This window comes from Apodemus sylvaticus, chromosome 1 (genome assembly GCF_947179515.1).
Source record: "Apodemus sylvaticus chromosome 1, mApoSyl1.1, whole genome shotgun sequence".
NCBI classification, from domain to species: domain Eukaryota; kingdom Metazoa; phylum Chordata; class Mammalia; order Rodentia; family Muridae; genus Apodemus; species Apodemus sylvaticus.
This window is the reverse complement of record NC_067472.1, coordinates 171,710,981-171,726,480: the sequence shown is the minus strand read 5'-3', so window position 1 is coordinate 171,726,480 and position 15,500 is coordinate 171,710,981. Positions and strand designations below refer to the sequence as shown.

Below are 15,500 nucleotides of genomic sequence, written 5' to 3'. Positions count from 1 at the left end.
TGGTGCTGGCCTAAGTGGCAGTCTGTATGTAGAAAAATGAAAATAGATCCGTATTTATCTATTACATTGCACAATATGGAGAAAGAGGAACACTCCTCCACTGCGGGTGGGAATGCAAGTTGGTACAACCACTCTGGAAATCAATCTGGCTGTTCCTCAGAAAGCTTGGCATAACACTTCCAGAGGACCCTGCAGTACCCCTTCTGGGCATATACCCAGAGAATTCCCCAGCACGAAATAAGGACACATGCTCCACTATGTTCAGAGCAGCCCTATTTGTAATAGCCAGAAGCTGGAAAGAACCCAGATGTCCCTCAATGGAGGAACGGATACAGAAAATGTAGTATATTTACACAATGGGATACTACCCAGCAATTAAAAACAATGAATTCATGAAATTCTTAGGCAAATGATTGAATCTGGAAAATATCCTCCTAAGTGAGGTAACTCAATCACAAAGAACACACTTGGAATACAGTCACTGATAAGTGGATATTAGCTCAGAAACTCTGAATATACAAGACACAATTCACATATCAAATGACTCCCAAGAAGGAGGAAAGAGAAGTCCTGGTCCTGAAAATGCTTGTTCCAACATTATAGGGGAATACCAGGACAGAGAAGTAGGAGGAAGTTGATAGGAGAATGGGCAGAGGGAGGAGGGCTTAGGTAACTTATGGGGAGCAGGGAACCAGAAAAGGGAAAATAATTTTGAATGTAAACAAAGAATATTGAAAATAAAAAATTATTTAAAAAAAAGATTCATCCATATACTTCTCTGCCTCTAGCACTACTCCTGGTAGCAACTTCTCTATTAGTCAGGATTCTTTGGAGTCATAGAACTTATAGGTAGTATCTATATAGTAGTATCATTAGAGTAGGGGGATTTGTTGGTAACTTACAGTGTGTAATTGAACTCCAAACAATGGTCAGCAGCAGATGTGAATGGAATTTCAAGGATCTAGCAGTTGCTCAGTCCCACAAGGCAAGCAGGCAAAGAAGAGGAGAGGGAATATTCTTTCTTCAATTGTCCTTATGTATGTCCCCAGCAGAAAGTGTGGCCCAGATTAAAGGTGTGTTCCACCATGCCTGGAACTGGGATTTGCTTTATCCCAGATGGTCCCCAGCAGAAAGTGAGGCCCAGATTAAAGGTGTGTACCACCTTGCCTGGAACTGGGACTTGCTTTATCCCAGATGACCTTGAACTCCGGTACATTAATCATTCTGGAATTCACAGCCACTCTACCTGAAGATCTCCATGCCAAGATCCAAGGAAGAAACTCATATCTCTCAGCCTCCAAATTAGGATGACAGGTGAGCCTTCCAATTCCGGGTTGTATTTCATTCCAGATATAGTCATGTTGGCAACAAGGAATGGCCACTATAAAAGTCTGGTATCAATACACAGCAGAATTTTGTCAATCTGTGAAGGGAAATGAAATATTCAAATTTGCAGTAACTTGATGGACTTAAAATGATTTGAGTGTGTATGTTAAAATTTTCATTTTTCTACTTTAATTGTTTTTTAATTGCTCATTTTACATCCAGCTCATTGCTTCCTTCTAGTCACCCTCTTCTCAAAGCCTTCTTCTATCTCTTGTCCTCTTCTATGAGAAGGAGTCCCTGAAGATGTGGATAGTCCCTGGATATCCACATCTCTGCAAGGCTAGGTGCTTCCTGTCCCACTGAGTCCAGTCAAGACAGCCCAGTAAGAAGAACATTTCCCAAATGTAGGCAACATTTTTTGTATAGCCCCTGTTACAGTTGCTTGAAACACATGTGAAGAACAATCTAATGATTTGCTACATATGTGGAGAGTGGCCTAGGTCTAGCTTGTATATGTACTTTGGTTAGTGTTTCAGACTCTGAGATCCCAGGCAGACTTGAAGAACATTCTGTCTCATACAAGGATGTGAATCACAATGTTCATACATATTTAAATACAAGAAAACATAGGTATGGTCTATGAAACCAGAGATGAGGTCAAACAGGTAGAAGAGAGAGTTGTTGTGGAATCAATGAGTTTGACTAGGACAAATGTGCCACTGAAGAGAAATGATGTTATTTGATCATTGCTACCCAATTTAATTTGTCAAAAAAGCAACTTGCTATGATTGCTCATTTGAGGGAGAAATGTGGGCCTTGAGGATTGAATGAAGCTATTACTGGTAGAGAAAGATAAAGAAGGAAGGAGAATTAATTGGAGGAGGCTGCCACAGAAAGGATGGAATATGAAGGCTTAGAATAGAGAAACAGCAAGTTACAAGAGACTTGATTGTTGGGGAATAAGTAAGATTACCTCAAAATCAGCCCTAAGTGGGCAGGAGTTTGTAAATAAAACAGCTAGATTGGGATTCTTTTATATGGGAAAGTAAGGATTGTGGATTCTTTCCAACAACAACAACAAAACAACACAGATATAAATCATGACATCTGCCTTCAAATTGGTAGGGATTCCAGGACAGCCTTACTACTTTTAGCATATTTTTGTTGTTGTTCTGGGCAGTGTTGGTGGTGGTGGTGCTTGTGTTGGTCATGGTGGTTTAGCTTGTTTTTGTGATACCTTTGTAAGCCTGGCTATTGTTTAACGATATTTGAAATCCAGGTTGGCCTTACACTAATAGAAAATCTCCAGCCTGTTTTCTGACCCCAGATTAAGGGTGTGGAAGGGATTAAAGCCACTAAACTCCTTCAAGTAATCTAATTGCTAAATTGAACTGTGTCCTTTGAAATATACATGCAGGAGAAAATAGTAAACAACAGTAAAATGTTTGTTTTCAAGAAAAAACACTTTCATCTGAATCCCTCTTCCTGTTAGTATTGCATTAATTTATTAATATACGAAACATCCCCAATAGCAATTACAATAAATCATAGTTAAGTCAATCCTTGTTGTATCAAATGGATAATGTATTTGGAGAATATGTAGTACTTTCTTTGTAATGTGCCAATTTTTTCCTTAAGGCAAAGGGCAACTTGAGGTATAAACATTCAACATTTTTGGTTTTTTGAACTTAAAAGAATTCAGATTTTAGAAGTTATAATCACTAAGTTTCCAGACTATTTGGAATAGCTGATGGCAATTAAGTTTCTAGTTTTGTACTGAAGTTCAACAAAACTCTGATATAGGACCTCTGATTTCGGGAATATAGTGAAACAAAGCTAGGGCTGAGTTAGGATTCCTTATGTGATTCAACCAGCAGGAAAAGCTGTCTTTCCCCTATTTTGTTTGTTTGCTTGTATTTTTGATGCCCTATTTTGGAATTAACTGTTCCCGTTAGTCAGACTGACCTTGGATATCCTGGGCTAATAGTCAGTGCTGGGACTAAGGACTCTCCTAACTCTGCTTCTATTACATTAGGTACTATGCATAAGATGGTAAACTGCCCCACCCAGGCACAGGAGTTCGGCTTGAATCAAGTTGTCCAATCAACCATCACCAGTAACTGGCTCACTGAAGCCAGGCACTATAAAAGGAAACCGATTCTAACAGAACCTCAGATGAAGCAGAGCCAAGGCAGGGCTGCACACTGCCGGCCAGGGCTTCCTGGAATCACCCTTGAAGTTCACTGGAGAAAAAGGTAATGCTGAGGAATAGGTAGACTTCACATCTTAGTGGTCTGGAGTATGTTGGAGTACATGCTTTCAGCACGGGACACCAGCAAAGAATGTGTATTATTATTTGTGGATTTGGGAGAGTCTTCAGTACAATTATTGGTAGGTCTCAGTAGTTGAGAATTGTCTTTTGGATGCTTTGCTGATCAAGTGGTTTATTTTTGTAAACTCTCAAGGAAGCTCTATGTTGGTTAGGTATGAGCATGGATATTCATTTGTTTCTCAGTGAATTCAATATTACTGCTGATTCATTTTAATTTTTTATGAAAGTATTATTCTCTGGTATTTTAGAATGAGACACCAGGGTGAAACTTAAAATTTGAGGAAGGGCAAAATAACTCCACATTTTCCAAAGGGGGGACAGATAGCATTGCCGTGTTCTAATGATCTCATGACAGGTCTGTCCATCAAGACACAGGACATTTTGCTATTGAGTCACATTTTTTCTACTTCTTTTCAGGTATTTTGTCCATTTCGTCTTTACAGCCAGCATGTTTGCAGGAGTATAATGAAATATTTACTGTCTGGAACTGATAAAACCATCTGGGACAAAAATCTCAACTGGTATTGTTTCTTATTCTTAACATTAATTGTTTCTTTCTTCATTTTTTTTTTAAATTCAGAGCTTTTACACTACATCCATCGACTGTTAGCATTATTTCTAAAGTCACACAACAGATACTACACTGCCATAGTTGAACTTTTCTGATCATTTTCACTACAATGGCTTCACCGTTTGGAGGACCCTCTCAGCATGGGACACAAGCAAAGGACCTTCAGACAGACAATTTAGAGTTTATTCCAACTCATAGTTCTGGTGTGCAGTGGGCTGAAGACATCTATAACTCACCAAGTGCTCCACTCAACATTTCCCCAGACAGCAATCACTGCTGGGCAAAGCAGGAGCTACAATGTCTCTGGGAGATGTTCACCTCATGGCTGCAGCCAGAAAAGCAGAGCAAGGAGCAGATGATTTCTCAACTGGTCTTGAAGCAGTTTCTCCTTACTGGGCTTTGTAAGGACAAGTTTTCTTTGGAAGAGAAGTGGAAATCCAGTGGCAGAGACATGAGACAATTCATGGAGAGTCTGACTGATGAGTGCTTGAAACCTCCTGTCATGGTGAGCACCTGGGTGGCTTAGCTGGGAAGGAAAGGCAGGATCATTAGGGTTTGGTGAAAACGAGGTGTTTTTGGTTTGTCTTGTTTTTACAAATGAGATAATATTCCCAAACAAAAATACACTGAAGAAATATTATTGCCACAAATTACCATGAGTACAGCAGAAAGGAGTTTATCAATCAGGTTTGATGGGCATAATTAAATCTAGTCTATTTACATGTCAGCAGACAGACTAAAGAATTGACCTGGGGAAGACATTAAGGACGTAGAGGAGATAAATTGTGTAAGACACACCTTGTTCATGGAGGAACTTACTTTGTATTCATGAGGATTGTGTTTGATTCTGTCCCCTACACTTAAAAGAACATTTACGGCACTACTCTGTAGTCCCTGGAACTGTGTCAAAACCTTGGAATCAACTTGACTAGATGGATTCCCAAATTGGCTACTGTGTATCAAACAATACTCTGTCTAGAAAACTGAGTTTTCAAAATGGCAAAGGTACAATATGTACATATAGCTGTTACATATATACAGAACAATATGATACCCAGAAGAATTTCCTCCATGACCTGGGCAAATGTGAGCCTTTAATCCCAGCACGTGGAAGGCATGCCTTTAATCCCAGTAATTGGGATTCATGCCTTTAATCCCAGTACTTGGGAGACATGCCTTTAATCTCAGTACTTTTGAGACAGAGACAGGTGGATTTATGTGTTTGAGGCTAGCCTGGTCTACAGAATGAGTTCCAAGACCCCCAAAGCTACACAGAGAAACCCTGTCTCAAAAAAAAAAAAAAAATCAGAAGAAAAAAAAGACAAAAAAAAATTTCCTCAATGAATAAGGGTGCTTCAGTCCAATTATTCAAATTTGGATAGACTTAGTATAGATTTAATTATGTATGCTGTTTAGATTTCTATTGGTTTAGCTGTTTGGTTCATTTGTTTGTTACTTGCTTGCCTGTATTTGTGATTTTCAGTGCTTTCCTTATGTAATCCTCCTTGGCCTTGGAATCAGAGGAATTACCCTCCATCTGTTTCTCAAGCACTGTGTTAAACATTTTGACCACATCTTGCAAGTTAATTATACTGTATTTACCCTTTGAGTTTTATTCTAAGTTTAAAATTTCATGATTGAAAATACCAAGTACACTGCTCCCATAATTTCCAGTCATGTTCCTGAGAGCATGTGTTTGTGCCTCTTTGAGATAAAACACTTAAAAAAACTCAGGTAAAAGTTAGCTCAATCTGGAAACACTGATGGATGCTTTAAGGAAGGCTTATCCTCCTTCAATGTGTTGACCAGTTAAAGATGGGCCGAGCTCACAGGAACATAACTTTGTGTTTCTCTAAGGACGGTGACTCAACATTTGAAAAGACAGTATCTATACGGACTTTAGAATTCAGAATTTGTGAGTGCCAAGAAAGCATCATTAGACATAAGGGGAAGACAAATGAGCTGATTGTTAGCCCAGTCTTCCTGTACTAGCAGGTTGTCGGTAGGGGTCTGCAATCCACAAAATCATGGATAAGGGAACCTGGCTTTGTTTACAGGTCCATGTCTCCATGCAAGGACAGGAAGCCCTCTTTTCTGAAAACATGTCATTAAAAGAAGTCATCAAGCTTTTAAAACAGCAGCAATCAGCCACAAGGCCAACACCAAGTAATGCAAGGATGCCAGTTGACATTACACAAGATATATTGTTGACCAGAGGTTAGTAGGTGAACTGCACAGAAGAGGCATGGTCTGGGGGGATCGGTTTTTGGTTATATTTTCATAGATTGTCTTCTCTCCAAAGGACAAGAAAGCAGTGAAAATGAATGTGATTCTTCTTGGAATTTTCCTGAAGTAAACACTGGTGATAACTGTACTGGAAATGAAATGAACTCCCTTCTTATTATCCAGAAAGAAGAGGACCCTGAGCAGGAAGAGAGATGTGTGTTTTTACAATTCTCTCAGGGTACAGGAAGAGCAAGTCAAGGCAATTCCAGTCATCATGTAACGTTCCTGGGTGCTCCTACTACTGTTGATGTCTCCATGGAGCCAGAATCAATGGATTTATTCAGAACAGCTAACTCTGTAGACAGGAAAGATTGGAATAATACTTCCAGTAATGCTAGTCAAGAAAATAATGGCGATAATATTCCCAGGAACAAGATGGACTCCTTTTTCAGTAACCAAAGAGTTTATCCTTCTGATCCTGATATAGGAGATGCTTCTTGTGAGGTAATTCAGGATTATACAAGAACAAATCAAGGAAACTCCACATGCCTGCAAGAGTCACTTGGAGAATCTTTTCCTGAAGAAGGTCCTAGGGACTTACCTGGGTTCCTCTCCAGACCAGAGTCTCCTACCTCAGAGCCTGTCCTTTGTCAGAATCATGAGCCAAACTCACCATGTGGAAGTCATCAAGAGATATACCATAGAGATCGCAAACCCTACAAGTGTGAAGAATGTCCTAGAAGTTTCAAATATGCCTGTCACCTTTCATCCCACCAGAGAACTCATCTGAATAAGAGGGCATTGTCCTGTGACATCTGTGGGAAAATATTCAAATGAGTCTCTGACCTCCGAATTCATGAGGTCATACACAAGCCAGAGAAGCCTTTCATATGCAGCACATGCAAAAGGTCCTTCAGCCACAAGACGAACCTGAAGGCTCATGAGAGGATTCACACAGGAGAAAAGCCTTATGCCTGTTCTCTTTGTAGCCGTAGCTTCCGCCAATCATCCACATACCACCGTCACATGAGAAATTACCACAAATCTGACTGAATTATATAATATCCTCAAGAGAGACTGGTAGGGGTTCAGCCTCAGTGTGTCATCTGCAAAGAGAAAAGAATAGAGCAACTAAATTGTACTTACCCAATGAAGATACAACATGCAACTTGTGGATTGTCACTTTTTATATTTGTTTTTAGTTACTTTGTGTGTGTGTGTGTGTGTGTGTGTGTGTGTGTGTGTGTGTGTGTGTGTGTTTGAGAGAGAGGGAGAGAGAGAGAGAGAGAGAGAGAGAGAGAGAGAGAGAGAGAGAGAGTACTTAATGAGGATTTTGGATTCATAACCATTGCACATTCATGGAAACCAGAGGACAACTTTGTTGGATCACATTTGGTCATCATTGTATTTTAATCAAGGTCAGGTTATCGATCTTGCACATAACAGCATATCACACTGTGCTATATTAATGCTGTTAAAAATATTAGTTGACACATTACATACGTTAACTATTGTCTATTTTTCAGATTGTAAGCATATTTTCATGCAAGGATAGAGGAAGTACGAAAAACTTATATAATAAATTTGAAAATGAAACACTACAATTATATTTTCACTTTTGGATTATGTTAATTTATTCTGAGCACCAAACATTTGTTCCTAACCCTTCCTCAGAACTACAAATGAATGGTAGAGTATTGTGTTAGTGGTGAAATAGTATTGTTTCTAAACCTCATGACCTGAGTTCTTTCTATGGGCATCATACATTCTTCAAACTACATTTTCTTTTTTTCTGATTATTGCACTTGTTAAATTTGCATATTTACATTCACACAATAGCACATACAGAGATATTTTTAAACCCAAATGAGTTGCAGTGAAGGCACTTGTAGCTGAACTTGGCTACCTGGGTCTAATCTCTGGAACTCACATAGAGGAAGGAGACAATAGACCCCTGTGAGGTGTCCTCTTAATGCAACATGCATACCACAGTGCAAGTGTCCACACACTGTAATACATGCAATGCAAGCTTATCTGAGACTATCTTACAAATAAATGACACTCAGGCTACGGCTAGTTTATTTGACATTGACAATCATTGAGGGTAACCCTTAACCTATTCTTTTAGCTGCTGGGTTTGCTACTTCTCAGGTGTTGTAAGCCAGTAACTCCCTGTTTCTCCTGACCCCATGCTAATGGTTCCTCTCCCCTCACTGATGCCTCCTCTCTCATTCTTCCTTCTTTTCACTCTGATTTCTCTTCCTCCAACCAGGTCACTCCAAACCTACCTACCTCTAATCCCCCTAGTAATAGGTTCTAGCCAATTTTATTTAACCAATAGTTTTAAATTAGGGAGCAAGATTTGCACAGCAAAAGTTTGTAAACATGAGAAGTCACTGGCAGGTTATGCCTTTGCATGTAGAATTTGGTGTTACCAAAAAAAAAGGAATTTGATGTGACAATACATAACTGAAGTCTTGACTGAACACTTCAGTCATGATGTGCATGTTGCATTAAGAGAACATTTTACACTGGTTTTTTTTTTTTCCTTCTGAGATTCCATATGAACCAATGTCACTAGGAATTATCATCCATTTCTGAAGTTGTTTTTGAAGCTAGTCTCTGGAGCCAGGATCAAATAGGAATGATCAGGCAGGGAGCTGGAAGAGCAGGTCCTCCCAGCATCCTCAAGGGTGACCCCTGTCAGGAATGGCTTGCTAGTCCTCAATTCTGCACTGTACAAACCTTCCATGCATAATTCTATAAGACATTTGCATGAAATATGCCACATGCACAGATCAATTAACTGTGATTTTATACTTTTGGTCTGAACAGATGTAAGGTGTTTACTTTCTTGTAAACTTAGTTTGAATTATTTCAGATTATAATATCAATTTTTATTTATAGGACCTAAAAGAGTGGCATTAAAAGTCTTGAGGATATTGTAGCCAACAAACTATTGCCTATGCAAAGACATGTATTTTAATGTCTTATCTACTCTGAGAGGTGTTTGCATGTTGAAGGATCAGCACATATATTACCTGCTTTTTTTCTTGCCAATCTCCTCTTTTTGTTTGTAGCTAGGTGCTTCAGGGGATCTTCCATGGTCAAGTCTTATTTTTTAAATAATTTGGATGGAAGATATAGCTTTTCCTTCTTGTTGGAGCAAATGTAAAATCATCTGCCCAAAATAATATATTTCCTTTCTTCATTTTGAAATTAGGACTTATCTAGGATGAACTAATTTAGTAGTCCTTTCTAAAATCCAGTCTATTTTAACCCTTGTGCTAAACTTATCAGTCATTTAAAAAAAATAAACTTAACAAAACACATTTTAAACTATCTTTCAAGCAACATACAGTAAACCAGTAGCCAATATCAAACTAAATGGAGAGAAACTTAAATCAATCCCACTAAAATCAGAGACTACACAAGGCTGTCCACTCTCTCCCTATCTATTCAATAGAGTACTTGAAATTCTAGCTCGAGCAAGGAGAAAACAAAAGTAGGTCAAAGGATACAAATTGAAAAGGAAGAAGTCAAAATATTACTATTTGCTTATGATATTATCATATACTTAAATGACCCCAAATATTCTACCAGAGAACTCCTAAAGCTGAAAAATAACTCCAGCTAAGTGTCTAGATTTAAAATTAACTCAAAGAAATCAGTAGCCTTCCTCTACTCAAAGGATTAGCAGGCTGAGAAAGAAATTAGGGAAACTACACACCTCACAATAGTCACAAATAACATTACATAGCTTGGTGTGACTCTAACCAAGCAAGTGAAACATCTGTATGACAAAAACTTCAAGTCTTGGAAGAAAGAAATTAACAAAGATCTGAGAAGATGGAAAGATTGTCCATGCTCATGGATTGGCAGGATTAATAGAGTAAAAATGGTCATCTTGCTGAAAGTAATCTACTGATTAAATTCAATTCCCATCAAAATTACAAATCAATTCTTTATAGAGTTAGAAAGAGGAATTTGCAAATTCATTTGGAATAACAAAAGCACAGGATAGCAAAAACTACCCAACAATAAGAGAACTTCTAGGAGTTCTGATATCAAGCTGTATTCCCAAGAAATAGTGGTCAGAAATATATGGTACAGAGAGAGTCAGGAAGATTAGTGGAAAAGAATTGAAGACCAAGAAATGAACCCACATACCTGTGGTCCCTTGATATTTGACAAAGGAACTAAAACCATCCAGTGGGAAACAGACATCATTTTGATGCTGGTTCAACTGGATGTAATTATGTAGAAAAATGTACATCTATCCATTCCCATATTCTTGTAGAAATATCAAGTTCAAGTGTATCAAGGACCTCCACATAAAACCACATACACCGAACCTAAGGGTAGAGGAAGTGTGGGAGAGCTTTGAACATATGGGCACGGGAAAATTTCCTGAACAGATCACCAATGGCTTGTGTTCTATGATCAAGATTTAACAAAAAGGATCTCATAAATATTTGAACTTCTAGGAGAATCACCACCCTGATAAATGGGACTCAAAAAATATAACAATAAAATGGTAAACTTTTGTTTTAATTTTTTTCTTTTTAAAAATGCTACATGTTTTATTCTCCCATCCCCAGAGGGTAGTTTGTCCAGAAACCAAGAAAATAAACATCAATCAGAATAAATTCAAGGGGGTGGGTTGAGAGAAACCCATTAATGACCAGGCAGGCAGGGCAGCAAAAGACCTCCACCACAGGGGGTTCCAAGAGACCCCTGCTGACCTCCACAAGGTGAAAATCAGAGGATTTTCCCAGGGGCCTAGAAAGCACATTGAATCAGCTATGTCTTCATTGTGAGAGTGAAAGAGGTGGCAGAGATAATCAGCTAGATGGATTTATATTTATCTAACAAATCCATAAGTTAAAGTAAATAGCAATTCTCTGGAAGTTTGAAATTTTTTATAATTTTTAAAGTGTTTTCTTCCTCTTTTTTTAAATGATTTTTTGTTTGTTTGATTGTTTCTGTTCCATTCATATGTCCTTAGAACAACTAAGACTCAGAGCTGTCCCTTCCCTCACAGCACTTAGCTGTGACCTTCATGGTGGTCAGCCTCCACCCTTCTGCTGGTGTTGTCTTTGGCATATTCAAGCTGCCACATTACTGGCCTGCAGCCTCCACCCTTCCCCTGGTGTTATCTCCAGCCCTTGTTCAGTTGGGAACAATACAGCCACTTTCACCTTAACTACCAAGGGCTGCCTCAGGGCAGTCTCACCTGGAGACCAGCAGAAACCTGCTTGACTGGATGCAGGCAACCAGCTGAGAAGAAGATCCAAGGAATTCGCGGCCATTTGGGGGGTAGGGTGGTTTTCTAAAGACTATATATATTGGCTAAATAATAGTAAAGTCAGTCTCTATCGGCAACTGTTGTCTTGACTCATCTCTCTTTCGTCCCCTTCCCGTTCATCCCCAGAATTCTCTTCCAGGTCCCCGGTTCGCATGTGGCCACGGGCGGCTACAAGAAGCCAGAAGAAACAAGGCCAGGTAGGCTGGGGCTAACTGCAGGTACTCTGATCCTGGTGATCACACAGAGGCAGGGAGGTGGAAGGAGCCACTAGAACCTAGTCCAGGGGAGAGAGGTACTGTATGCTGGACTTCTCAGGGCAAGTGGTTCCTGGACAAGGCTCTAGGAGCTTTGGCCTGGATGTGAGAGGCTTTGAAGGGGCCTAAGGGACAGAGGGGACCTGGGTTTAGAAAGGTATCTCTGGGGCACAGGGGTCCATTGTGTCTTCCATATAGGCTAAAAAACCACAACACGATATATATATATATTTAGCAGACCAGAAAAGCTGATGGCCAAGCATCCCTCCCCTACAGGACCGGGAAAGAGAGATCTGCATAGCCCCTCCTTGCCTGACTCCCTAGAATTACCATAAGGAGTTCTTTGCAAAGATACAGAGTCAAGGTGGAGGTAAGTTTCCACAAACAATCTGGGAGGCCAAGGTAGTCTTTGTTCAGGGTGGCTGAGGGCTCACAGGTTGCTGTCCCTATAGAGGGCTGTGGAGAAGGACTTGTAGTCAATGGTGCCAGGAGCAGCTTTAGGGCCCTGGTAGGGCACCATGTGGGTGATGCAGTACACAGCCTGATGTGTGTGTGGAGGCAGCACTCTCCACATTTCCTCAGCAGTGATGAAGTTCTTGTCCCCTTCTAGGACCTTGAAGGGGGAAATGACCTGATCAGCTGTGTGTGTGTCTCTGTTCTCCATCAACATGAAGTCAGTGAAGGTTTGGAAATTCACAAGACCACTATGGTTTGGGTCGAACACACTCATGATTCTGTTGAACTCAGTGTTACCATGTCAGTCATTCTCCACATTGTAGACCAGGTTGATGAGGCAGGCCTTGAATTCCTCAGGGCCCAGTACCCCACCATGGTACTTGTCAAAGTGCTTGAAGGGTATCAGGAACTCCTGCATCTGTTCCTGCCTGATACCCTTGACATCTCCGGTGAGGATCTCGTTTTCCACCTTGTTGATGGTGCAGGCAATGGTGGTGAGCAGCTGCTCTCAGCCCACATGGATATGCTCCATTGTGTAGTTTGTGTGCTTGTTCTCAAAGATGAGGGCCTCCAGGATGAGATGTTGCCACTACTCCAGCAGGTCCAGAGTGGGCTTGTAATCCAAATGCTGCACTCATTCTGCTTCATTTGACACAGCTGGTCTTCCAGAGTCCCGTTCATGCACCCAATGTCCTCCCTCTTGGTCTGGATCCAGGGCCCGACCTTATTGGCTTGGCTGCAAATTGTCAGTAAAGGTGACAGAAATCCTTTGGGCGTCCTTTTGGATGGCCAGGATGGCCTCACACTCCCTGTCAGCATCTGACAGAGTGGTCTTGAACTGGTCATGGTCTGAGATCAGGCCTTCAATCTCCTCGATGGTATGGACAAGGAACAAGTCCTGCAGGTCTTCCATGGCACTCTCCATCCAGTTGTTGAAGGGTGTGGCCCACTTGGCATACTCCAAATGTAGCTGGTTAAAGGTCTTAAACTTTTTCTTTCTTTCTTTCTTTCTTTCTTTCTTTCTTTCTTTCTTTCTTTCTTTCTTTCCTTCCTTCCTTCCTTCCTTCCTTCCTTCCTTCCTTCCTTCCTTCCTTCCTTCTTTCTTTCTTTCTTTCTTTCTTTCTTTCTTTCTTTCTTTCTTTCTTTCTTTTTTTTCTCAAAACACGATTTCTCTGTCAGCCCTGACAGCCCTGGCTGTCCCGGAACTCCTACTGGAGGCTAGGCTGGCCTTGAACTCAGGAATCTATCTGTCTCTGCTTCCTAATTGCTGGGATTAAAGGCCTATGCTAAGACTGCCTGGACACTGTTTCTCTGTTTTTTTTTTTTCTAAAGCTTCCTTGTGCCTGTGTGTCAAGAGCCCCATTTATCCCACTGGTCCCAGATCTTCTAGCACAGTGTGTTGACATTGTGGGAGTCATAGTAGTTCAGATGGTTGAGCTCCTGGGTAATTGTAGCAATCTGTACCATGCTGTCCTGATATGTGGCCAAGAAAAGAGGTGGAGAAGAACCTGGAGTATATCAGCACAGGGGAAAAGTTCTGGAAGAGAACACCAATAGCTTATACTCTAAGATCAAGAACTGACAAATGGGACCTCATAAAATTACAAAGTTTCTGTAAGGCAAAGGACACTGTCAAAAGGACAAAATGGCAAACAACAAACTGGGAAAGTATATTCACCAATCCTACATCTGACAGAGGGCTTATATCCAATATATATATAAAGAACTCAAAAAGGTAGACTCTAGAGAGTCTATAACAAATGGGGTACGGGGCTAAACAAAGAATTTTCACCTGAAGAACTTTGAATATCAGAGATGCACCTTAAGAAACGTTCAGCATCTTTAGCCATTAGAGAAATGCAAATCAAAACAACCCTGAGATTTCACCTCACACCAGTCAGTTTTAAACTTTCGATGGCACTTAGAGCTCAGACAGGTGATGAATGTTTAGCTAGATAATAACTCCCAAAGGATGTGCATGTAAACATTCTCTTTTGTAACTTTTATTTCAATTTATAATATGATTTTTGTGTGAACTTGTGATGAACTTCGTAACATGTGATCCTGTATTCAGAAACATGTTTAAATACTGAAGACAAAAGAGAAAGTCTCTCTCTGTCGCCCTGTCTCTCTGTCTCTCTCTTTCCGTATCTCCTTACCTTTCCCCACCTAGAAGAATATTTCCCTTTATCCACTTGGGATCTTTCTGCTTTTCCCTCTTAGATAGCTTTCATAGGAAACTTTTTACAACTTAGTAATAAACAATAACCACTGCTCGAACTGTCCCTTTTTCTTCCTAAGACTTCTGACAAGCAGGCTGAAGGTTAGAGCCCAGCAGTTCCTGCTGAGATAGAATAAAGGTCACATTGCTTAACACTCCCCTGTTAGGCTATGGGTGTTATAAACCTAACCCAGTAGTCTTTTACCCTCAGAAAGGGCAAGAAAATTTTGGGGACTCTTCAGAAGTTTCACCAGATTTCAGTACAGTTAAGAAAGCTAGAAAGCACTGAGACCCTCAGACTTCAAAGTCATCAACACAGTTCTATTCTGTGCATCCACCACTACCATTTCTGGGCCAGGAGGCTCCAATACTATATTTAAGAGCCTTAAGAGATGCCCTGAAGGTTCCAGAATTTGCCATTTTGAGAAGACATTAGCTCCACCTCCTCCCCTCCCAGAATGGTGCAATCTCTGATTAGCATGGCATCATTAATATTAGTTATCAAGGAGGACAGTCTAGTTAGTTGACCAGGAGTGTCTACTAGTCTTGTCTCAGAGGCAGGATCCATGCCATGCTGGATCTGCCAAATCCTGATGTGTGGGAATATGGAACTTTAACTTGGCACAGATGTTTATGGTTTCAGGCTTAAATTCTTTATGTGATATTCTGGTGTCGGGTCAAAGTTCAACTCCCAAGTTCTGTGGCCCTGATCACTCTGTAAAGGCCTGAGAACAATAGGCTGTTGTCATCTACTTATGAATGTCCCCAAAAGCAGTCAGCTCCCACATACGTGTTGCTGTCCCCTG

General features: G+C 40.4%; 1 protein-coding gene and 2 pseudogenes across 3 annotated transcripts in view; 2 read left to right on the top strand and 1 right to left on the bottom strand.

The window, feature by feature from the left end:
* The window catches only part of LOC127670388 (zinc finger protein 431-like), a 553,459-nt gene that overhangs the window by 202,348 nt on the left and 335,611 nt on the right, over positions 1-15,500 (bottom strand). The gene's annotated exons all lie outside the window — the stretch shown is intronic.
* Positions 1-15,500, top strand: part of LOC127684836 (aurora kinase C-like) — a 39,800-nt pseudogene that overhangs the window by 13,367 nt on the left and 10,933 nt on the right.
* Positions 4,339-7,508, top strand: LOC127684847 (zinc finger and SCAN domain containing protein 4C-like; annotated as a pseudogene).